Source organism: Mustela putorius, unplaced genomic scaffold, assembly GCF_011764305.1.
Source record: "Mustela putorius furo isolate JIRA1106 unplaced genomic scaffold, ASM1176430v1.1 tig00003845_pilon_pilon_pilon, whole genome shotgun sequence".
Lineage (NCBI taxonomy): Eukaryota > Metazoa > Chordata > Mammalia > Carnivora > Mustelidae > Mustela > Mustela putorius.
The window spans coordinates 9,976,443-10,000,000 of NW_025421998.1; the positions used below are offsets into that span (position 1 = coordinate 9,976,443).

A 23,558-nucleotide genomic window follows, 5' to 3' on the forward strand; every position below is an offset into this window, starting at 1 on the left:
ATCCCAGGACCCTGGGATCATGACCTGGGCTGAAGGCTGAGGCTTTAACCCACTGAGCCACCCAGACACCCCAAGGATTTTTTTTTTTTTTTAAAGAAAACTTGTATGGGAATTCTTGCCTTTCCAAGTATCCTAGTTCCTTATAATGTGATAATGTTGACATAAGGAACCATGGGCAGAGAACTGGACAGATGACTCAGTAGAAGAACCACAAGCTCAAGAATCAGCAAGACGAGAGGAGGACTTTTGCTCCAAAATAATGTTGGGAGAATTGGTTTACCAGTTGGGGGGATATGTTAGAACCCTGCTATCTGCGTCACTCCCATGTAAATTCCAGGGGGAGTGAAGATCTAAGAGTAAAAACTCTGAATGCATAAAAATACTAAAGAGAAATAGGGGTCCGTGTGTCTACAGTTTTGAGTGGACGAGATGCCAAGCCTGACAGTGAAGAGCCCAGAAGAGCAGAGCCGGGGTCACCAGATTTGAACACCCCTGGATGAAGATTCCAAACATCCAGAAACAGAAATCCCAGTCAAGCTAAGGGAAGGACATTGGTTGTGACGAAGTGTGATTATGGTGTGTTGTCCAGTGGGGGAAAACAGATGGCATAGGGTAGACGGTTTTGTTGCCAGATGGTTAACACAGCTTCAGGCACTGGAAATCCTGTGGAAGGTCAATATTGACAGTCCATGTCAACAGCGCACTTTCTCCCAGAGAGAATTATGGAGGAGTGCTTTAACTGCGGCTCTTCAGAAGCTTTATCATGTCTCCTAAAGGAACATCTGTCGGTCTGGGGAGTACTCTTAGACGGGCTCATGTGCCTTGTGTGTCCAGAGACGGACATGTGTGTGCGTGCATACGTGGAGATCGGTAGAATGTCCTTAGAACACAGAATGTTCTGTGGACTGGTTCAGCTGAAACATACACTGAAGAAAGTATCCATCAAGGGAAAGAACAGTGCTCCATGAAAGGGAAGTGTATGCAAGACGACCTCCCAAAGCCAAAGGAGCCATGAGACCAAAGGAAAAAGCTGTCCAGTCCAGGCTGACAAGGGATGGTCTAAGAAGACTTCCAGACAGAAGCACTTCTTGGGCAGCCGGCTGCAAGACGGATCTCCACAGCCCACTTCCTGTAAGATGGACTTTTATAGCCCTAGAGGCTGGGCTTCTGCTGGGGGACCCCCAGGAGGAGATGATGGAGGATGGTGTGAGTGCTGGTCGTATCTCCAGAGCTGATCACGGATGTTATGTCTCAAGGCTGTTCTTAAGTGATATCACTTCTGTGGTTAAGTAAAAAGGAAGAATAGAGTCGAGTCTATGGCCAAGGAGACCTCAGGAAACAGATGGGTTGCCACGGCTTTTCTGTCCAAGTTGGTATCAGGCCAGTTGGCCCAGTCGCCAGCAGGGAGGCACAAAATACACACTCCGGGGGTGTGTGTTGGCTGGCACACACCTGCAGGGAAAGGGGGTACCCTGAAGTCATCCAACCAAAACCCTGAGCTTACCCCTCCTCAACAAGAACTTTCCATAAATCACTTAAATTCCTCTGTGCCTTTGTCTACTGACAGGGAAATTGTTGGTCACAATGACATCACCAGGGTCTCTCTCTTTTCTGTAAATTGTACACTTGTGCACTCCATTCTCTGGCACACTCTCTCTGGGTGATTTTGTCTTACTGTTCACACACCATCTAAAACTTGACATTCATAACTTCATTTCCTATCCAGACTTCTCTTCTGTGAGCCGCAGACTCCTATGTGGAAAAGTCCACTGGACATCTCCATTGAATAATATGTGTGCGATACCTACCATTTAGTTCCCCGACTCTTAGTCTCCTTCATCCCCTGGCCCACAGTAGCCCTCCCTGAGCTTTTCTTCTCGGTCCATGATGGTCACCATCCCCCCAGTGGCCTCATGTCCCCTAAGCCTTCACGATTCCCTGCTCATCCCCTTCCAGCAACCTCCTGACACCCACACAGGAGCGTGCACACAGGCACGCTGACACACACACAACTCTCTTCTCTCCCCCAGCCCATCCAAAACCCCCACCATGTTCCTTGGATTTCTGCTCTTTCCCGCAAATCAGGAGAGCAGAGGCAAGTGTAGTCTTGTCACCCACTGACCCATTTTCCAAGCACCAGTGATTGTAATGAAGACATACAGAAGCTCCGGTCAGGCTTCCTAAAAACATTTCAGTGCCTTCCACTGCAGTTGGAGGAAGTACAAATTAGGAACCATGGCTCAAAGGACCCCCTTGCTTCGTACAGACCTTGCGGGTGGGGGGTGTAGACTTCTTTCAGGGTTTGCATTGGTCTGTCTAGCCTCACTGCCTTCACAGATGCTGTTCCCCACAGGGTGCCCTTCCCTTGCCCCTCCTCTGTGAGGACAATTACTTCTCTGGGCTCTGCTGATGTCAGGCAGCACAGGGAGCATTAGTATGCGTGTCTGTAGGGCCGACTTGCTCTTCCTTCTCCTTTCTTTCCTCCAATGGCTTTTGTAGAGGTTTATAGTCTCCTCACTGTTACTCTACTTGTCCAGGACCCCAGTCTTAACCATGAATCCTGAGTCCCCCCCTCCCGCCCCCCTGCCTCCGTGGCATATCCTGGGCCCCAGAGGCAGAACACAGAGAGCTCTTCTGTCCTGCAGCCTGTGACAAGTGCCTCAGGCCATGGCCATTCTGTCCTCCCAGTCCTTCCATGAACGGCCTGAACATGGCCTCACACCCCCTCCACCCTTTGTACCCATCAAGCCCCAAGCTCAGGGCAGCTGCAAGTGCACCAAAGCGCCCAGCCCTCATGCTCCCTGCAAACCCCTCTGCCTGCTCTCGGTGACCCCTCTCAGCGGTGTCCCAATAAAATTCTCTCGACTGTGTGTTTTGTTTTGTTTTGTTTTGTTTTCTGTAGGTCTGTCAAAATCTCGTCCACGATATTGATCTCTTAAGCAGCGGTTCAGCCGTGGGGGGAGGAAGAGTAGAGCGCGCAGACTCAGTTCTGGGGCTGCGGGGAAGGCTTCCCGTGGGCCAAGGTGGGAATTTGTGGGATGACCTAATGGGCTTGAAAAATCAAAGCCGGGGTGTTGGGGGGGAAACGTGGGAATTTGGTGATGGGCCCGTGGTCAGAGGGATCCACGCGTCTGGGAGTGTAGATGGAACGAACGAGCTTTGAAGAATGAGCTTTCCCGGTAGGTTCCTCCAGATTTTCTTGACCTTTATCACCAAGAGAAATTAATGTTTAACCAGCCCCGGAGGCTGGGAAAGCAAGGACAGGGAGCCATCTGGATCTCAAGCTACGAAGAGTGACCTGTCAGAAGACTGCCTGGCCACGCTTTCCTCAGCCCCCAGAACGACAGAGTCTCCTGACGGAGAACAGACTCAGAAGGAGGTAGTATTCCCAGCAAGTAAGTCCCAGGCTTCATACTTAATCGATGGTTATTGTCGGAAACCGCAACCTTGATTCCCGGTCCCAGGGTACTGAACGTTCGCTTAACGTTAACTCACCTGAGGACTGGACGTCACTATTGGTCAAGTGCTGTTAGGCAAGGCTGTCGGGACCAAGGGGACTGACCCTAGGTGCTTGCACGCACACAGTCCTGCACGCATCTCCTGTGTGGCCAGGCGAGGGCTGGGGAGGATTTCCTGCCTGTCACTCGAGAGCAAGGACAGGACAGACATGGGCATATCTTGTCCTCACCACTTGCTTCCACCGCGGTCTTGGGTCCTTTGTTCGTCTGGGTCTCTATTTCTTCCTCTCGACAATGGGGATTTTTCTAGCACCCACCTTGTCAGCTAATTGTGAGGAGTCGATCTCATATTGTCCGGAAAATATCCGGCGCTTGGAAGGTGATAGAGAAATGGTGACTCTTCCCTTCCCTGTGAGATCTGGAGCATCAAAGGTAACCTCAGAGGCTCCCTGTCCAGGGTGATCTGAGGAGAACTGAAGGGTCTTCCCTGCCAACTTGCCCTGCTGGTTACAGTCTCTTCAGAAGGTACCATTTTTGCGACTATCATTGCTTCTCCATCAGGTCGGAGTTAAAACAATGCTTCTGAGTGTTCAGCCTGTGCTAGGACTCGCCTCCTTCTTCTTTAACATATCCTCATTGGATGCACAAGACACTGAGTCAGGAGAGCTGAGGAGGATAGTCGTGCAAGGCCTCCCCTCTTGCGACGGCGAAACTGGCGCTTTGATGTCGCTGCTGCATAGGGTGGCCTCTGGGAAAGCGTTGGATATTTAAGACACTTACTATGTCCCAGGCACAGGAGTCCCTTGGAGAGCAGGCAGTGGACGCTGGAGGGACGGGACCAGAGGTGCAGGACTGTGGGCAGGAGGGGGACAGAAAGGGTGGACGTGAGGAACGTCAAGGCACAGCTGGAAAGTGACAAGCGCAGGACTGGACACAGGGTCGAAGGCTCTGATCTCCCAAGGTGGCCTGAGGGCACAGCAGACATTATCTAGACACGTTTCCCTGTGCACAGCCTTGGGGCCTGAAGCTCCCGGGTCTGAGGGTCCCTTACCAGAACACGCTGACCCCCAGAAGCAGCCTGTCCTGCTCTCAGTCAGCCTAGTGACCCAGCATGTTGGGTCCAGGAGGTGACAAATGGTGCTCCTACTGCTGGAGTAAGTCATCCCAGGGTTCAGCCCTTGCCCTGTGGCTGCATACGCGTGTGGGAAAGAGGGGCACCCTAGGACTCTCCAGAGTGGAAAGATGACATTTTGAAACCAGGAATGTGTCAGTGCTGCCCAAAATTTAAATCGTGATTTCCAGACTTTCAAAAATCACTAAATAACATGGGAAGAAACACGGCCATCTGCTCGGGGGGCCGTCCCTGAACTTCACGACACCCCTGGCTCCAGTGGCACGAGAGAGGCTCAAGGAGGCCGACCGCAGCTAGGACTGAGGAAGAGGATCAGTGTGTTCCCATTGAACAAGGTCATTCGCAGTAATCGATTCAAGGAGCCCATGGTACCTACGATGATAAAATGCTCAGTCCACCGAGAAGAAGATACAGCTCTAGACAATATAACCCTAGTGTATGAACATAAAGAGATCTTAAGTATATTAAGCAAATCTTGGCACAACTGGGGAGAAATCGACAAACTCACCCTCATAATGGAAATTTTCAATGCATCGTTAGCGATGGTAGTAAACAGGATGACTGATCCAGGGAGCAAAAATATTAGATTTGGAAAACTTCGATAAGTAACCGTCTTGGTATGGGGGACATAGATAGAAGCCTTCGGCAGAGAGCTAGAAAACACGCTTTCTTCTCAAGTGTCCGTGAAATGTGACAAAAATTGAGGATGTAACCAGCCATCGCCTAAATCTCAACACCTGTCAGAGAATCGCTATCAGACCAGCGAGTTCTCTTGCTCCGGTTCAGCTCAGGTCAATCCAATTCTGTTCAGTTCAGTTCAATTCAATTCAACTCCATTCAGTTCACTTCCGTTCCATTTTTTTTTAAAGCAAAAATTGTTCCATTTGTCTGGAGTTGTTTTGAAGAGATATACCATGTAACTGACACATCAAGGAAAAAAACAGAGTGGAAATGAAATAATACTCAGAAATAAATGTTTGTTTTAGTATTGAGATATGTATTGGAAGCTGAACATAGAAGAAAGCAGGTAGTTTTAAAAGCTAATATTAGAGGGATGCCTGGGTGGCTCAGTCAGTTGGGCCGCTGCCTTCAGGTCGGGTCATGGTCCCAGGGTCCTGGGATTGAGTCCCGCATCAGGCTCTCTGCTCGGCGAGGAGCCTGCCTCTCTCCATGCCTCTGCCTGCCTCTCTGCCTGCGTGTGCTTCCTCTCTCTCTCTCTCTCTCACTGACAAATAAATGAATAAATAAAATCTTTTTTTAAAAAAAGCTAATATTAGAAATTGAAAAAGGATAGAAGTTGAGATAAGCAAGCAACTAAAGGCTCCAGAAAAATAACAGAATGAAGATAATTAAACATAGGCAATAATAAAGATTAAGAGGAAACATGAATGTGGAAGGAGATAAAGGTAGATGAAGGCAGACCAACAAAGCCACAAATTCTTCTTTTTTAAATCTAAAACAGAGATAGTCCTGGGGCATCTGGGTGGCTCGCTTGTTTGAGCATCTCTTTCTAGACCTCAGCTCAGGTCTTGATCCCAAGACTAAGTAAAGACAAGAAGAGAGGAAAATAGGGAAATAAATAATATCATAAGAAAAGGGGGTATCATTATCGGGACACCTGGGTGACTCAGTTGGTTAGGTGTCCACACTCTGGGTTTCGGCTCAGGTCATGCTCTCGGGGTTGTGAGATTAGACCCTACATCAGGGTCCATGGTCAGTGGGGTGTCTGCTTGGGATTCTCTCTCTAGCTCCCCTCTGCCCCTGCCCCTGCTCATGATCTCTCTTTCTCTCAAATAAAATTTAAAAATAAAGCTTAAGAAAAAAAGAAAAGAGACATCATTATAAATTCAATCAAGCAGAATGATAATGAGTATATTATTAAAACAGACAAACCCTTGTCATTAAATGTAAAAATTTAAAATTACATTTCGTTTACATTTGGAACAACACCACGGAGAAACAGAAATCCTATTGAACGGTCCTGAATAATAAATAAATTGATTTATGAAAACTATTTCCTCAGACAATGATTTCTATGTATGATTTGTCACTCTGTCAGTGATTGGGTAATTCCAAATTTCAAAATTATATAAATTGCTTCAGAGAATTAAAAAAAGGGGTTATCCTCCATCCATGAGATCACAGAATTGACACTAAAACTAGAGAAAATCCATAAAAGTAAGAAAAATAACAATTTTATTCATGGGAAGGAAGTAAAAATTCTATGCACGTGGCTAACACACCGTAGTTTTATCTGAGGAGTAAAAGGATATTTGAAAATTAGAAAATGTATTAATGACATTCATCATATTAACAATTTAGATTAAGAAAACTATATGATTCTCTTCTCATTTGATGCAGAAAATACTTTGATAAAATTAAACTTCAATTTACTATAAAAGTAGGAATAGAAGAAACCTTCTAATGGAAAACCTTCTAAAGGTTTTCCAACAAAACCCTGTTATTAATAGTGAAATGCTAGAAACATTCTTTTTTTTTAAGATTTTATTTATTTATTTGACAGAGAGAGACAGTGAGAGAGAGAACACAAGCAGTGGGAGAGGGGGAAGCAGGCTTCCTGCTGAGCAAGTAGTCCAATGCGGGACTCGATCCCAGGACCCTGGGATCATGACCTGAGCCGAAGGCAGTGGCTTAACCAACTGAGCCACCCAGGTGCCCCTAGAAGCATTCTTTATAAAATCAACAAGATGAGAATGTTCACAACTGCTTCTGTTCAACAATGTCACAGAGGCCCTAGAACAGGGCCAGGCAAATGAAATTTTTTTTTTTAAAGATGTATTTGTTTGAAAGAGAGAGAGCTGCTGGGGCAGGGGGGCAGAGGAAGAAGAAGAGAATCCCAAGCAGAATCTGTGCTAAGCATGGAGTAGACATGGGGCTCCATCTCACGACCCTGAGATCGTGACCTGAGCTAAAACCAAGGGTTGAACACTCAACAAACTAATCCATCCAAGTGCCCTAGAACAATTATTCTTACTAGTACTGTAGCAACAATTGTCAATCTTTTATGGTTAACTGATTGAGTGCATCATTTAAGAAATCCTTCCTACTCAACATCCTAAAAATGCATTTCTGTTGTCCTAAAAATTTTGCCTTTCACAGTGAAGGATTTAATCTATCAGAAATCTGTTTTTGTATATGGATTGAGAAACAGGTTTAACTTCATTCTTTTCCCAAGTAGGTGACCAGTTGCCCAAAACCGCTTAAGACTCTGTTCTTTGTCTATTGATCTGCAATTCCATATCTGTCAATTGTCCATGTATTGCTGGGGATTTTTCCCAGCTCTCTATTCTGTTTGATTGGTCAGGTGTCTATCCTTACATCAAAATCATGACTTTTCTTTTTTTTTTTTTTTTTACAGTTTCATCTGTCTGTCTTGATAAGTAGAACAGACAGGAACATCCTTCTTTCTGCAGAGTATGCTGGCTCTTCATAGACCTCTGCTTTGGCATTTACATTTTAGAGTCAAATATCTGTGTTGGGATTTAGATTGAAATGGTATTGAGTCTGCGAATCACATGGAGAGAAATTGAAATGCTTACAACATGGAGCAGGCATTTATTCCCATTTTTAGATCTACTTGAATGGGTCCCATCAGTTGTTACAAGTTTCTTCATCCAGGTCTTACAAGTCTTTTGTTAAGGTTTTGTTAGATTCACTCCTATTGTCTTGTTCTTTTTTTTTTTAATGTTTATTTTTATTTATTTTTTTTATTTTCTTGTTCCTCATGAAGTCCTGCCTTGCCATGATTGCAGTGGGTGGGCAGTGCAGCAAGCCCAGCCTCCAGAGCCCGAGGTCTTAACCCTGAGCTGAATCTTCTTTTATTTTTTTTTTCAAGAATGTATTTATTTTAGAGAGAAAGTGGTGGGGGAGGGGGGGAGGGGCAGAGAGAGAAAGACAATCTCAAGCAGACTCCCCACTAAGCCTGACATGGTTTCCATCTCACAACCCCAAGATGATGACCCCAGTGGAAACCGAGAACTGGATGCCTAACTGACCACTGCACCCCGGCGTCCCCTGTGCCTTCTCTTTAAACACTTGCATTAGGCAGGGTGGTATGCTGCCTGAAACCTTTCAGTGACTTCGCTTTCTCTGTAAACACAGGCTGGGTCTCCAGCTTCAGGGCTCCTGCCTGGGCTGTGCCCCCTTCACCAGCTTTGCAGTACTGGTCCTGGTGGACAACTGTGGATTTCTCTTTCTGCTCTTTCTTTCCTGGTCTGCCTCCCTTCCTGGCATGCCACCCAGTAAGCAGATTTGCTGTGTCCAGCATGAGCACAGGCTGGCCTGCTGGCAAGGAGTATGCTTGTGTGGGACCTTGCCACATTTCCTAACCTCTTTGGGCCTCAGCTTCCTTGTCTGTACAATGGGGATGAGAATATCTACCTTGTGAGGCAGTTATGAGGGACTGAATGATTTTATGTAGAAATGCCTGTAATGAAACCTTTACAAATGTATTTTTTAAAGGATTTTATTTATTTATGTGAAAGAGAGGCAGGAAAGGGCTCGAGCTGGGGAGAGGGGCAGAGGCGGAGGGAGAAGCAGACTCCCCTGCTGAGCAGGGAGCTTGACTCAGGGCTCAATCCCAGGACCTGGAGTTCATGACCTGAGTTGAAGGCAGATGCTTAACCCATGGAGCCACCCATGCACCCCAAATGCTAGGTATTACTATAGTGACTCTTTATGGAATGGAAGATATCTCTTGATTCTCAAACCCCCTTGTCCAGAGGTCTGTGCTGGGCTCAGCCCCTCATCATACCTCTGTCCCTCTCTGCAGAGCCTCCCTGTCTTCATGCAGGGTTTACCAAGCAGTGTGCTAAGACCCCAGAGCCCTTCCCAGGGCTCAGCTGCCGCTGACTCAGCCAGGGTGGTCTCTCTTCCCACGGAGTGCCTGGTCCTACCTGTCCCTTGTCTGTAGTAGCCCCTCCCAGGGCTGGGGGATGAGAAGCATCCCAGCCTCCTGCCCTCACCCAGCCACGGAAGGAGGGATGAAGCTGTGCACCGGGTACAAGGCTCCTCACCAGCCCCCCATCCACCCCACACCTGCCGCAGGCCCAGCCCCTCCTCTCCAAGGCTTCTGCCCCCCACCGGTTAGCCAGCGTGTACTGCACGTGTGTGTGTGCGCGCGTGCGGTGGGAGCAGAGGAAATGCACGCCCCTCCTGACCTGGGTGGGCTCTGCCAGTCTCCCTTTCCCAGGGCTCTATGCACACCTTCAAAGAGAAATGAACCCTGCCCAGTGTACTGCCCTGATCAGTCTGCCGCAGGGGATGGAGAAGGAAGCCCAAGAAATCTTGCCATTTGCAATGGGCCTTGAGGCATTGTGCTAAGTGAAATAAGTCAGAGAAAGCAAATACCATATGATCTCACTCATATGTGGAATCTCAAACACAGATCAAACAAAACCAAACCCAGAGTCCTAGATACAGAGAACAGATTGGCAGCCGCCAGAGGGAACTGAAGGGACGGATGTGTGGGGGTGGGGAATGGATGAAGGGGTCAGGAAGTGCACACTTCGAGCTATTAAAGAAAGATTCCTGGGGACATAATGGGCAGCTTGGAGAGCTGATCCTATGGTATCAACTTGGAGAGGTGACACAGGTGCCTCGACTCAGGCTGGGGATCAAACATCCGATCACTACGCCGTATGCCTAAACATAACACAATATAGTATGTCAATCATACCTCAATTAAAAAAGAAAGCCAAGTGCATTATTGCACACCGGTTACAAACCATTAGAAAATCTATGTTAAATAGGTGTTTTTAAAAATGTTCTCCTTTAAAAAAAAAAAAAAGACATTTGTGTTTTGAACGCTATAGGCTTCTTTTAACCAAAGAACGGGATTTTGAATCACATGAATCGGATGAAACCCTCACCTGCGTCTGCCGCTCTCTGATCTGGACGAATGGGCTTGGCAGCGATTCCTTCTGGGTGGCCCGTGCACAGAGGGGCCCCGGAGCCAGCCACCACCCCCAGGCAGCGGGCTCTGACGGCCGGGGCAGGCAGCGGGCTCTGACGGCCGGGGCAGGCAGCGGGCTCTGACGGCCGGGGCTGGCCGAGAGAGTCCTCCTTGCTTGCTATGCCACGCTGGTCCTTCCTCCTTGACAAGCCAGGACGCTCTGCTGCTGCTCCGAGTTTGCCCTGAAGGTCTCCGCGCATCTGGGTCCTGCGCAGAGCTCTGGAGAAACACAGCCCTTTCTCTGTGGCCTTTTCCCTCTCCCTGCCCCCCATTCCCTGCCCCCCCCCACCTGCAGTCTCCACTGTCTCCGTGGTCCTGCTCTGCCCCCACCCGGCCCTTGAGTCCGGGGTGAGGAGCAGGAGGGCGGGAGGTGGGAGATGCTGCTGCCGGGGAAATGAGCAGAACAAACCGCTCTGATTGGCTTTGGGGAGGCGGACACTGTCTATATAAATGGCAATCACATCCTCTGTGTCTTTAACTGTCACAGGGAGAGGAGAGAGAAGAGAGAGGAGCGAGCAAGCACCGCGGGGCTGCCTGTGAGTACTGCTCCTTGTCCTTGTAGGCCGGGGGACCAGCCCCACTGGACAGTCCAGCTCCTGGATGGCTGTGGCCCTGGGGTCTGGGGACCAGAGGTTTACCTGTTGCTTTCAGCCAGCGGTTTTCCTCCAGCTGGTTTAGGATGGCTCAGCATCCTGCTGCGGGCTGGTGGGCACACGATAGGAACTTTTTGCAAACGTAGGTGCCAACCCAAGTCACCTGTCTTTTTGTGTGTCTCTAAGCAACAAGTCAGGGAAAGAAGCAGAAACTTCTGACTTTTTTTTTTTTTTTTTTTTTTTTTTTTAGCCTGTGTTCTCTGAGCCACAATAGCAACATAACAAAGCGAGTAGAAAGGAGCTTCCAGGCTGGTGCCTGGTGCATCCGGAGCCCAGGGAGGCCAGGAGATGGGGTGGGAAAGGAGGTGGCTAGGAACCAGGTGGACCCAGGCTGCTTGGAGGGCACTGCATGTCCCCTGCCAGGGCTCCTGCCCTCCGTGTACAGGAGAGCCAACAGTTCTCCTACAAGATGGTTATAAATACCTGTTCTGATGTTTGTAAGGGGCGGGGCACACAGTAGGTGGTCAATAATGAGAGCTATGGTATTAACAAGCCAGTCACCAGCAGGTGGGATTGTCAGAGGGGGGGTGAAATGCTGCCCAGTGCTTCCCTGTCCCGGGGAATATTGTTTTCTCCAGTTTCCAAGGGAAGTTCAAGAAAGTGATCCAGGTTTTCCTCCCTAATCCTATTTCTCTGTCAAAAGCTCTGAGAGCTGGGTTCTTCCCCTTGGTTTCTCCTCCAAATGGGCAGCATTTTTTGTTCTGAAACAAAACCCATAGCAAAGGTGCCAGTTACAGCATCAAAGCTGGCCTCTTTGGGTTTTCCACGCTGCTGGAGAGACAAACAGATCCTCTCTGCCTGAGGTGTGGGGGGGTGCGGTTCCCCAGCAGATACAGCAGACATCCTGGAACAGTTCTGACAGGATGAGTGTCGGGATGGTTCTGTAAAGGAGCAAGTTTGTGTCCTTTACCGCAGCCTCTTTCTCTCTTCTGGACATGAGCTGGGGGTGCATCTGTGCACAGCCAATTTGGTGAAAATAATTAAAAAAAAAAAAAAAACCCTTCCAAACCCTTACAAATCAGATAAATAGCTGGAGAATTTATTTACATCTGTTTTCTCCTCTCAAGGATGTGCATCATTCTGAAGGTTTTACCCTGTAACCTTAGAAACTGAGTCTGGTGGCAAGTTTGGGGAAAGACTCCAGGAAAATTAGGCTTTGTACATTAAAGAGGTTGTGAAGTGTCTCGAGTTGCTCATTAGCATTTCTGGGAGGCGATGCTCAGGGAATCAGGGGGCAGAGTACAGGCACCGGACCTCAGCAGACCCGGTCTGATGTTCCAAGGGCACAAACCCACCAGAGAAACTGCCTGTAGCCATGTGGGCTGAGACCAGCCACCTGCTTCCCTGAGCCCATTGCCTCATTTCTAGGGTGGGGATAGTATTGCTACTTTGCAAGGCTGGCGTGAAGATGGGGAGGACACCACTGCCCTGTGTAGGGTAACGATTTCAGCATTTGCCTGGGTTTGGAGGAGGTGGTGGAAGCACTTCTCCTGGGCCACAGAGGACCGTGAAGTTGGTCCAGCCTCTGCCCGTCTCTGCCCAGGTTGGGGCTCAGATCAGAGCTGTCCCCTGTGTACCTGCTCCAGCGTGTGGTGAAAGGGCAGTGCCCAGACCACACTCTGGGTGGCACGCGCTGCCTCTCCAGCCCAGACCAGAGCCTCCTCTGGCAGCAGGTGGCTCAGGAGCCCATGGCCACTGGCCACAGCTGTCAGGAGAGAAGGCTGACTTCAGCCTCCACAACGTAGCACCAGCCCCCAGTGCTCCTGTTCCTGGTTGTATAGCCTGGGTCAGGGCACCAGCGCCTCTGAAGCTTGGTCAGACGACGATAATCATACTCACGGGCTGGGTTGTTGAGACAGTAAATGAGATAGGGCACACAACAAGCCTCGCAGAAATTAGGCAGCAGTGACTCATCTGCTTTTTCTGACAATAGAATATGACAATCCTGGGTCAGCGTGTGCTTGAGGTCTGACTTGGGGAAGCCTCAAACACAGATTTTTTTTTTTTTAACGACACTGGGGACAGACCAGCAACCCCCTCCAAGGAGCAAGAGGGAGTCCGTAGTCAATATTTACCACTGACCTGATTTGTGAAAAAAAAAAAAAAAAAAAAAAAAAAACAAAACAAACAAAAAAAAAAAACCAAAAAACAAAAAACAAACAAAAAAAAAACGGAGACTCCCCGAAGACTGGGCCAAAGCCAACTAACCAGACTCCTGATGGCAGGTGTTGTATATTTGGGAAAGATGATAAATCAATATGTGAGTTAGCCACAGGCGTGACTGCTATTAAGAAGAAAGCAACCAACTAGAACATAATTTAATATCTCGAGTCTATGGAAAAGGCAGATGGTGGTGGCCTTTTGTGACCTATTAATGTGACTATGAGAGATCAAGAGAAAGGGGGTGAGCATTTTAAGGGCGAGGAGAGAGGCTTTCCATGCCAGGAAACTGTCTTCTGGAAGAGAATAGAATTAATTGGAAATGGGAGGGGCGACATTAAAAATCAGAATGGCTGGATGGTTCTCGTACAAACTTTTCAGAATAGCAAAGACAAAGGAAAGTGATAAAAATTTTTAAATTTTCAATTTTGATTGAAAAGAAGTTTAAATGTAAAGTGTGAGCCAATGATAAAAGCCAGCAGAGATGGGGTGTTCATGCTTGCTGTGCCGAGGGGTGGGTGACATGTTTGTGTCATCCCTGTTCTTCTGGAAAGAAACAGCGTGCAAAAGAACAGCAAACCTTACACCTCTTAATCCCATTGGGGAATTGACATGTCTGAGGGACGAATTCTATAGGAAAACCAAGCAACGTGGCTCACGACGGCCGCAGCCGATGAAGGACAGGCGACCTGGGACCTGGGAAGTTTGCCCAGCAGGTGTTAGTAAGGGTACATGTGTATGCTCTGTGAATACAATGTTGCTTGCTGTAATTGGGCCATGTGAAGCATAAGTGAAAAAAAGAGGAACCAAATAATACACATACCTTGGTAACCACTGTCCAAATTGTCCAAGGCCAGGTGTAAATCAGAATAATATCAACAAGTTGGCTGCCCCCATATTTTTCTTCTGAAATTGCTGCAGGTATCAACTTCCCAGGCAGCTTCACGTGTCAGGATACGTTTTGCAGGGAGGCGGGCAGAAGCAGCAGTCTGTCCCCATGGGAGTAAAAGAGAAACTGTGACACAGATTTCTCTGTGGGTTCTGCCCATGAGAACGGTCAACCAGGAAAACACTGAGGCTCGATCTTTGTCCCTGGCAGGGATATCCTCCTGTTTGCCTTGCACTGCCCTGGGGTTCTGTCGTCGCCAGATGACCCAGCTGGAACAGGACTGAGTTATAACGTGATGATTTCCCAACATCAGTAGCAACGAAGGACAGCTGCACACAGCCTTGGAGTCTGGGGGGCTTTCTGCCTGCAGCATCTCTCTGCCCGGTGTACTGGGGAGGAAGCAGACAGCCTCCTGGAGCAGAGCCAGGATTCAAGCCTTTCTGCCTACTCTGATCCCAGAGGCACGTTTTTTCTACTCCCGGTGGCGGCCAAGAGGTAGAGCATAGTCCTGGGCAACTACAGGCTCAGATCTGATTCTGTGCAGTGTAGCAGGGCCAGATAGCCCTCGGAGGCCGGCCAAGCTGGCCAGATGGGAGGAGGCTTCCTGGGTGTCCAGCACTGACCGGGTAGAACCCCCGGGCCCATCAGCTCATATGCTTACAGGTTAATGGTTATGCATCTTGTTTAGAATCCTCAGTATAATGTCCATCTTCCAGGCCGGGGGTGGGGGTGTGGAGAGGTCAGGTGGCTTGGCCACAGGCACGCCTGCAGCAAATAGCTGGAGCCAGCCCCTTGTGTTCCCTTAGGTGGTGACCCCTGGCTGAGCCCCCAGAGGCCCTGTGGAAGCTGCCTGGACCTATACCGCCTCTAGGGGGCATCCGGGAGCTCTTCACTGGCCACTCAGGGGGAGACCGGTTTCCTGAATTTAGTTCTTTCTCAGGGTTTGTCAACCCATACCCAGGCCACGGTTGTCGGGGATGTGCCAAACCTGTGCTTGAGTCCATTACACTCAGGAGGGGCGAGGCCAGGGGGCAGGGTCCAGCTGTGTCCCTAGCCTCTCGGTGCCAAGGCTTTCCATTGGTTCGAGGGGATGGTAATGGTCCTAACAAGGTTATTACAAAGATTAATAAGAATATATGCCATGAGGGATGCTTGGGGGGGCCCAGTCGGTGAAGCATCTGCCTTCGGCCCAGGCCATGATCCCAGGGATCCCTCCCGCTGAGCAGGGAGCCTACTTCTCCCTCTCCTTCTTCCTACCACTCCCACTGCTTGTTCAATCTCTCTCTCTCTTCTTCTCTGTCATAAATAAATAAATATAATCTTAAAACAACAACAATAACAGTACATGCCACGAGGTTCACATGGTACTGTGAGCTAACATCTGTGCTGACCGAAGAGAGTCCCTATTTCAACAAGGACACCCCAGTATACGTGAAATTAACTGAGTGGAAGACAGTGGTATGTGGGTAAAATGAGGCACCTGCCGTAATTATTGGAGCTACAGGGAAGGGTGCTTTGGCGTGAAGGACACGGTGCCCCGAAGCTTTGTCACCACTCGCTTCACATTTGGGAAGGGCCCTGACATCCCTGGGCCCTAACATTTTAGATTTCCCACCTGTTAAATTAGGGTGGCAATTGCTCGGGCATAACAAAGCTTTAAATGCATTGGAAAGCCCATCTTGTATTTCTAGTCTTGCCCCTTCCCTCCTGACCCCCGCTCCCAGGCACCTGGATCCTGTAAGTTTGGCCAGTGAGAGGCACTGGTGGGAGGTTGGAGGACAGAGGTATCCACCTCCGTTGTGACACTGGCTGAGGCTCCTCCCTGTGCCAGCTCTGTCTGGGCAAGCCTAACCAGGTCTCTGCTTTGCGCAAATGATGTGGATCCTGTCTCGTGGAGCACGGTCTGCTCCCCATGTCCCTCTTGTCTGGGTGGGAATGGGCATGGAGGCTCTGAGGGGTTAACTGGCCTTCCTGTCTTACCATAAATTACCCAGTTAATCAGCAGTGAAGATAAGGTGCAAATCCAGGACTCTGAATTTAGAGTCTACACTCCCTCCTGTGTGTGCACCGCCTCCTGGGAACACCCACTCTGGTGGCTTCTCCTCCTACCCGAGTGAGTCTATGGAGTTTCTTGGTAGCTTGTAGAGCTTGCGTGTGGAGGGCCATGATGACATGATGTCTTCATGCAAGACTTGACTTGTTAAGACAGCTTTCTGGAGGAGTGTGGGGCTAAGCATGTAGAGCAAAAGCTCCGAATTGGGGACTCCAAAAGGAGCAGTTGTAGGAAAGTCGGTCTGAGCCCTAAGCCCTGCCCCAGTCCTGTACCCACCTCTCACTGCACAATCTGATGCATCCTTGAGCACAGCCCAGAGTGCCAGGGATCAAAAAGAAGCTGCAAGATTTTTGATGACTGCTTTAATTTCTTTGCTGGTTCTGGGTCTGTTCAGATTTTCTATTTCTATTTCTTCTTTCTATTTCTTCCTATTCAGTTTTCGTAGTTTAGGAATGTATCTAGGAATGCACCCATTTCTTCCAGATTGCTGAATTTGTTGGCATATATTTGCTTATAATATATTCTTGTAATTGTTTGTGTTTCTTTGGCGTTGGTTGTGATCTCTCCTCTTTCATTTGTGCTTTTACTTATTTGGGTGCTTTCTCTCTCTCTCTCCCTCCTTCTCTTTACCCTTTTTGATAACTCTGGCCCAAGGCTTATTGATCTTATTAATTATTTTAAAGAGCCAACTCCTAGTTTCATTGATCTGTTCTACTGTTCTTTAGGTTTCTGTTTCATTGATTTCTGCTCTGATCTTTATTATTTCTCTTCCCCTGCTGGATGTGGGCTTTATTTGCTGTTCTTTCTCTGCTCCTTTAGGTGTGCGGTTAGGTTGCATATTTGAGATCTCTCTTGTTTCTTGAGAAAGGTTTGTATTGCCATGTACTACCCTCTTAGGGCTGCCTCTGCTGTACCCCAAAGGTTCTGATCTGTTGTGTTTTCATTTTCATTTGCCTCCATGATTTTTTTTTAAATTCTTCTTTACTGGTTGTCCCATTCATTCTTTAGTACGTTGCTCTTTAACCTCCACGTATTTGTGGTCCTTCCAAATTTCCTCTTGTGGGCATGAAGGATGGCACATGATGGAATGAGCACTGGATGTTATAGGCAACTGATGAATTACTAAACTCTATCTCTGAAACTAACAATACACTGTATGTTAATTAAATTAAATTTTAAAAAAATGAAAAGAAAAGAAGCTGTGTTTGCCATCCAGTGGGATTTCCATTTTGTAATGGAATGTTCTCTAGATGATTTTGAGAACCGTAGTTGGAGAAAAAGGTGAAATCATGTTTCATCAAAAGAGAGGGGGGAGCCGTCGCTGCTGGCTCTCCTACCCCACAAAATGAAGTACTTTTGCTCAGTTAATACATTTATTTTTATTTAGAAAAAATAGACTGTTTTTAGGGTTGCAGGAGAATTGAGAAGGAAGTTCAGGGAGTTTCCGTATATTCCTTCTGCCCTCTCTGCCACTGCCCCCCACCCCTCCACACATACCATTTCCCCTAGTTTTAATAAAAACTTTTACCTGAATGTCAACTCTGAGGGGCACTTACATCCTTATCCCATTTAATCTCTCCAGAGTGTTTAGAGGTGGGCATTTTCACAAGGCACCTTGGCGCGGGGCTGAGAGGGAGTGTCAGAAAGGGCAAGGATGGGCCTCAGGCCCATTCCCACTAAAGAGATGGCCATGCCCCTGCCTGTATGGCCTCTCGGGGCCTTGTTGGGATCCTTTGCACACTACACAGTCATTGAGGAAAACATTAATTTAAATGACATAAAGCTCCTGAATGACTCGTTAACTGGAGTCTTTCGAGTTATGGAACAGCACAGGGCTTTCCTTCAAGGTAAGCTGAGAGCGCGCCACTCTTGCTGTCAGAAGGACCCCATTGCTAGAAGCTTCCTCATGGTCTGGATTAGAAGCATTTCTCATGTTGGGGTTATTTATGCTTTTCACCCACAGAGGAAATGTTCATCAAGAAACCAGGTGATCCGGGGGAAAATCTGTACAGTTACTTTTATGCCTAGATTGAGACTGATATGCTGGAGGAAAAGAGACAGGTCTCCGTCCTCAGTGGAGAAGCGTGTTTTGAATTCTAATTATGTTTCGTTTTTCCTGGGATAGTGTATAAAAAATGTAAGCACTTTTTTTTTTTATCAAGTTAGAAGAGGAAGGCCAGGAAAGGCTGCAGTGCCAGGATTTGAGCAAGACCTTGGCTGCTGAGCCCTGGCAAGCAGGACCACAGACAGGTTTAGAGCAGAACCTTGCAGTGGGTCCCCGACCTTCCCAGAGGGACTGACTTCCCACTCCCATTCCCTGACACCCAATTTGTGGTCTTGGTTGGTCCTGCCAGTTCAGCTGTGTCATCACTGAGGTCCCATCGAAGCTCAGCCCCCTGACATTCACAATCTATGAGATATGATCTAGGGCCTGGCTTGGGTTCTGGCCAAACCACTGTGGCTAGTTTGGTTCAGGCTCTGGGGGTACCGCTGGAGCCAGAGGAGAGGGAAGTTCAAGTCCAAGGTGAACACTGAGGGTCTAGGCTGGGGGCCCTGAGTCGTTAGTGAGGCTGGAGGACCAGAGACTCAGCATGAACTAAACAGGTGGGGCCCCGGTGGGGGTGGGTCAGAGTTCCGAGGGGACCATTTTCTCTCTTTTAAAAAATTTTTTTTCTTTATTTATTTGAGAAAAAGAGAGAGCACAAGCAGGGGGAGTGGCAGGCAGAGGGAGAAGCAGTTCCCCACTGAGCAGGGAGCTGGATGCAGAGCTTGATCCCAGGACCCTGGGATCATGACGTGAGCTGAAGGCAGATGCTTCACGGACTGAGCCACCCAGTTGCCCCAGGACCCATGTCTCTTGTGGCTTTTCCTGTGGCAGATATGGGATGGTCTTGTAGTTACAACTGTCTTAAAAGTAAAGAAACAGGTATAATAGAGCATATTTCAGAAACAAAATGTTTACAGGATCTGATGTTCTGTTCATCCATTCATACACCCACTCATTCATCTCTCTCAGTGAGCAAATATTTGAGGTGCTCAGTATGGTCCTGGGTCAGTGCTTGACGCTGTGAAGCAAAAATCAACAGTTGAGGACTCAGCATGGAGAAGGCCCAGTTAGCAGAGAACGTCACAAAACCAAACAAGCCCTGGGCCAGGCAGGAGGAACGAGGGGGTGCAGGGGCATTCAGACCTGTCTGAGATTGTGGGCCGGAGCTGTTTCCTGCCCGGCACTGACTGAGAAGCAGGTGGATTGCTTGGGGTGCAGAGGTCTGGGTCGAGCTGGGGTCCCGGCACCCACGAGTCATGACAGCCGTGGCAAGAAGATCACAGGGACTGGCCTGCCCAGTGATCAGATCATGTCTTCAGAAGCTTGGGGTGGGGGGGCGTGGGGGGACATCAATCACAGACTTTATCACTGTCTGCATATTCCAGCCAATATTTGCCCAGCTTGGGGGCATGAGATATCAACCAGCTACAAAATGAGCACGAGATTCTCTGGGGCTTCGCCCTCTTTAAGAGCCTTCTGCAAAGGTCTTTATGGGAAACAATAGGCAAATTAAAGGCAGAACGAGGGCAGAGTGACGGGAACATAACGAGCTGGTGTCATCTTACAATTGGGGAATATTTCTTCAGAGGGTGAGTTGATGTGTCTGTCCATTTTCCCTGGGGCCCCCCGTGTGGCCGTCCATGCTAGGTTGTTCCTGGTAGAAGGGGGCCGCCGATTCTCCGGGAAGCAAAGTGTCCTTCTTAATTCTGCCCAACTTTCTCACGCTGGGTCTTCTGCTAGTTTCCGGGCTAACCCACAGCAGGGCACATAGAGCTCATCCGAATATTTACTCCATAGGGCAGTTTTTTAAAGACTTATTTTATTTATTTTAGAAGGAGAGCACAGTGGGAGGGAACAGAGGGAGAGAGAAACACAGCAGACTCTGGGCTGAAAATGGAGCCCGGCACAGGGCTTGATCTCAGAACCCCAAGATCACGACCTGAGCCAAAACCAAGAGTCAGATGCTCAACGGACTGTACCACCCCAGTGCCCCCTCCACAGGGCATTTTTACAGTTGTTCCCGTGGTACGACTCATAAAGGAAAAGCTCATGATATCCGACTACATAAAAGCTGAAATTCTTATAGATCTGAAGAAAATTGTCAATAAAATCGGGTTAAACAACAACAACAACAAAAAAAACCGAAGAAAACGTCTGCAGAATACATCACAGACATAATGGCTGTTACAGGAGAGTTTTCACAATTAAATAAAAGCAGGAGACAAGCAATTCATAAAAGAAATCCACATGGCAAAGAAATAGAGAAACCTGTTAAAACCTATTAATCCAAGTAAAACAGAGTCATAGATACCTATGAGGCCAGTAAAGCTTAAAATGAAGTTTCCCAAACCCAGTATTGGCCACAGCACAGCAGACCAAGCACTGCCATACATTTCTACTGGGAGACCATTCTGGGGAGCTAGAATTCTGGGGAGAGATGTGGCCTTGGGCTTTACTTATTTGTTTGTTTGATGATGACGGGTTTAAAACAGTTTTTTTTTTTTAAGATTTTATTTATTTATTTGGCAGACAAGAAAGGGAGAGAGAATGCACAAGCAGGGAGGGTGGCAAGCAGAGGGAGAGGAAGAAGCAGACCCCACTGAGCAGAGAGCCTGATGTGGGAATGGACCCAGGACTCTGAGATCAGGACCTGAGCTGAAGGCAGATATTTAGCCTACTGAGCCCCCCAGATGTCCCGCCAAAACACCTTTGAAACACCAAAAATGTGTATTTCTATAAGACTTTGTTCCGTAGAAACTACAGGTCAACGCTCTTCCTTTCAGAAAACCGTAATTCCAAACAAAGTGTGCAGAAATGTACATTGTACCTGCCGGTGTTTTACAGAAATGCCAATAACTGACATTTATTGAATGTCACTGTTCAAAGCTGTTGCCAGGTACTATTCAATCGTCACCAAAAAGTCCTTTGAGATCATGCTATTACTACCACGAATTTTGTTTTCAGATCAGGTTTGCCATGGTGGCGATTGACGTCAGATGGTATAAGCAGTAAACATCTGAGTCAGAGGCTTTTGGCTTTCAATCCTGACATGTTGGCCACTGGGCTCCCCCAGCACTTTCTCCAAAGGCTGCAGGGACCGACCCAAATGTTCAACAATTGAAGTGTATTGTGACTATAGCACACGGAACCTGTGAAATACAAGCAAGAATGAGAAACCACATGCTGGAAAAGTATTTATTAACATGGGACACGCATGCAAAATTGCTTCGTGAAAAGCAAGGTAGCAAAAAGACCTGCAAATCTATGCAGTTTTAGTTGAATTGGAATCATGTCAACTTGAAATACCTTGAGGTTTTTAAAAAGCAAGTATTTACTCTCTGTGCAAAATTGGAAATAATCAGTCACTCTGAATGAAAAATCAGTTTCAAAGCCTGCAGAGCCAGGGAATTATTTACCAGAAGCTATGCAGATAAAGCTTTGTGGCTCTAAGAGCCTTTGGAAAGTCTGGCTGTGATATCCCAGAGGAGAAACAGAGCTCTCCTTGGCTCTGAGCTTATAAACGCGAACAGGGACTCCAGGTGATCATGGGTTTTTAGCGTTCACTGTTGCTACAACTTAGAACCATACTTTATGTCCCAGTCGCTGTGACTCATTCATTCACTGGATGCAAAATGTATCCCCAAACAATAACACGGAGATAAGAGTTTGGTAAGAGCTGATCTTGAAGCAACCTAGGAAAGTCTAACTCATATACCAGGGAGTGCTCTGAGGAAAGCATCCTGGAGACTGGAGAGAACACTGAGGCATGGAAAGGCATCCTCAGACTGGCTCACCTCCTCCAAGAAGCCCTCCTTGAGCAAACTTCAGTCCTGCTTTCATGAGCCATCTTCATTCATGCTTACTTCAGCATGCTGAGCCCAAGTTTAGCAAAGAATCCCGCCAGCCAGCTCTTCAAGGAAAGCTCTGCCCTTGATATCCAATCGAGGTCTTCTTTCCCCACCCCGGACCCCAAACCAAATTACTCTGAGTCATGTTCATCTACTCCTTACCCTACCTGTTGGCTATAAATCCACCACCTTTCCCTGTTGCACTGGGAGCTAAATTCAGTCTCTTCCCCATGGCAGTAGTCTTGAATAAAATCTTCTTGTGCATAATAAGTGTCTGGTGAATTATTTCTCTTTAACAACTTATATCTCATAAATAAGGACAAGGAAAATCCATGGACACCCTGCATGGACAGTGGGAATTGATAGAAGATGTGCTGGCATTCTGATACCAACTTCATCACCTGTGCTATGTACAGAAGGTGTGGGATCACCCCCCACCCAGCACGTGTGCCATGGAAAAATCATTCCTGAATTATGATGCTTTTAACTGTGGGAGGAATTAAAAAATGTGCCCCTTGCTCAGCACCCAGTGGTCCCTTAGAAATCCAGGAAGCATTCTGGAGGGACAGAATTCTGCATCAGAATTCTGAGTGGTGGGATTCCAGGTGAATATGTTTCTTTGTGTTGTCTCAGATCCCTGTTTCGAAAATACTGCCAGTTCTTATTATTCACAGACCTCCTCCCTGCAAATTTACCTACGTGCTCAAATTGTAATCCCAAAATCCATCCTCATGGTGCTTTCCTGACATTTCACAATGTGCACAGTATAACTCGATAACACATTTGAGCGGCTCATTGTGCTTCTTTCCATCTGAGGTGGAGCAAGGCAATAGCCCACCTTCCTGTGTCAACAAGTACTCTATGTAGTGTCATAGTGTTCAAATGGTCGGGTTAGTCTTGATAGTTTCACTGTTTAAAATGGTTCACAGAGGGGTGCCTGGGTGACTCAGTCCCTTAAGCATCTGACTCTTGATTTTGGCTCAAGTCGTGATCTCATTGTCATGGGATCTAACCCCTACATCAGGCTCTGCGCACAGCAGGGAATCTGCTTGAGATCTTCTCTCTTCCTCTCCCTCTGTCCCTCCCCCTGCTCTATATAAATAAATAAAATCTGAAGCACACTATAGGGGTCCTGCATGTACAAGGCATTTTGTGCCTTAGGGAGAAAACACATGTGTTAGAGAAGCCCCCTGGCATGAGTTAGAGTGCAGTTGGTCATGAGTCCAGTCTTCATCAATGAATATCAAATAAAGCATCTTTGAAAAAATACAACAATATTATGTACTGATTGGTTGACCTATTTGTGACCAGAGATTCAGGATCCTCACCCTGCCTTTACCCTGG

General features: G+C 47.7%; 1 protein-coding gene across 2 annotated transcripts in view; it reads left to right on the forward strand.

Annotated features, from left to right (window-relative positions):
• Nucleotides 1-3,229: 3,229 nt before the first annotated feature.
• DDC (dopa decarboxylase) overlaps nt 3,230-23,558 on the forward strand; it is a 78,035-nt gene continuing 57,706 nt past the window's right edge. Inside the window, exons 1-2 of one of the 2 annotated variants that reach the window (XM_004739387.3) lie at nt 3,230-3,395; nt 11,052-11,100. The gene's annotated coding sequence lies outside the window, so the exon portion shown is untranslated. The remainder of the gene's footprint in view (nt 3,396-11,051; nt 11,101-23,558) is intronic. The other variant, XM_004739388.3, reaches the window with a different exon arrangement.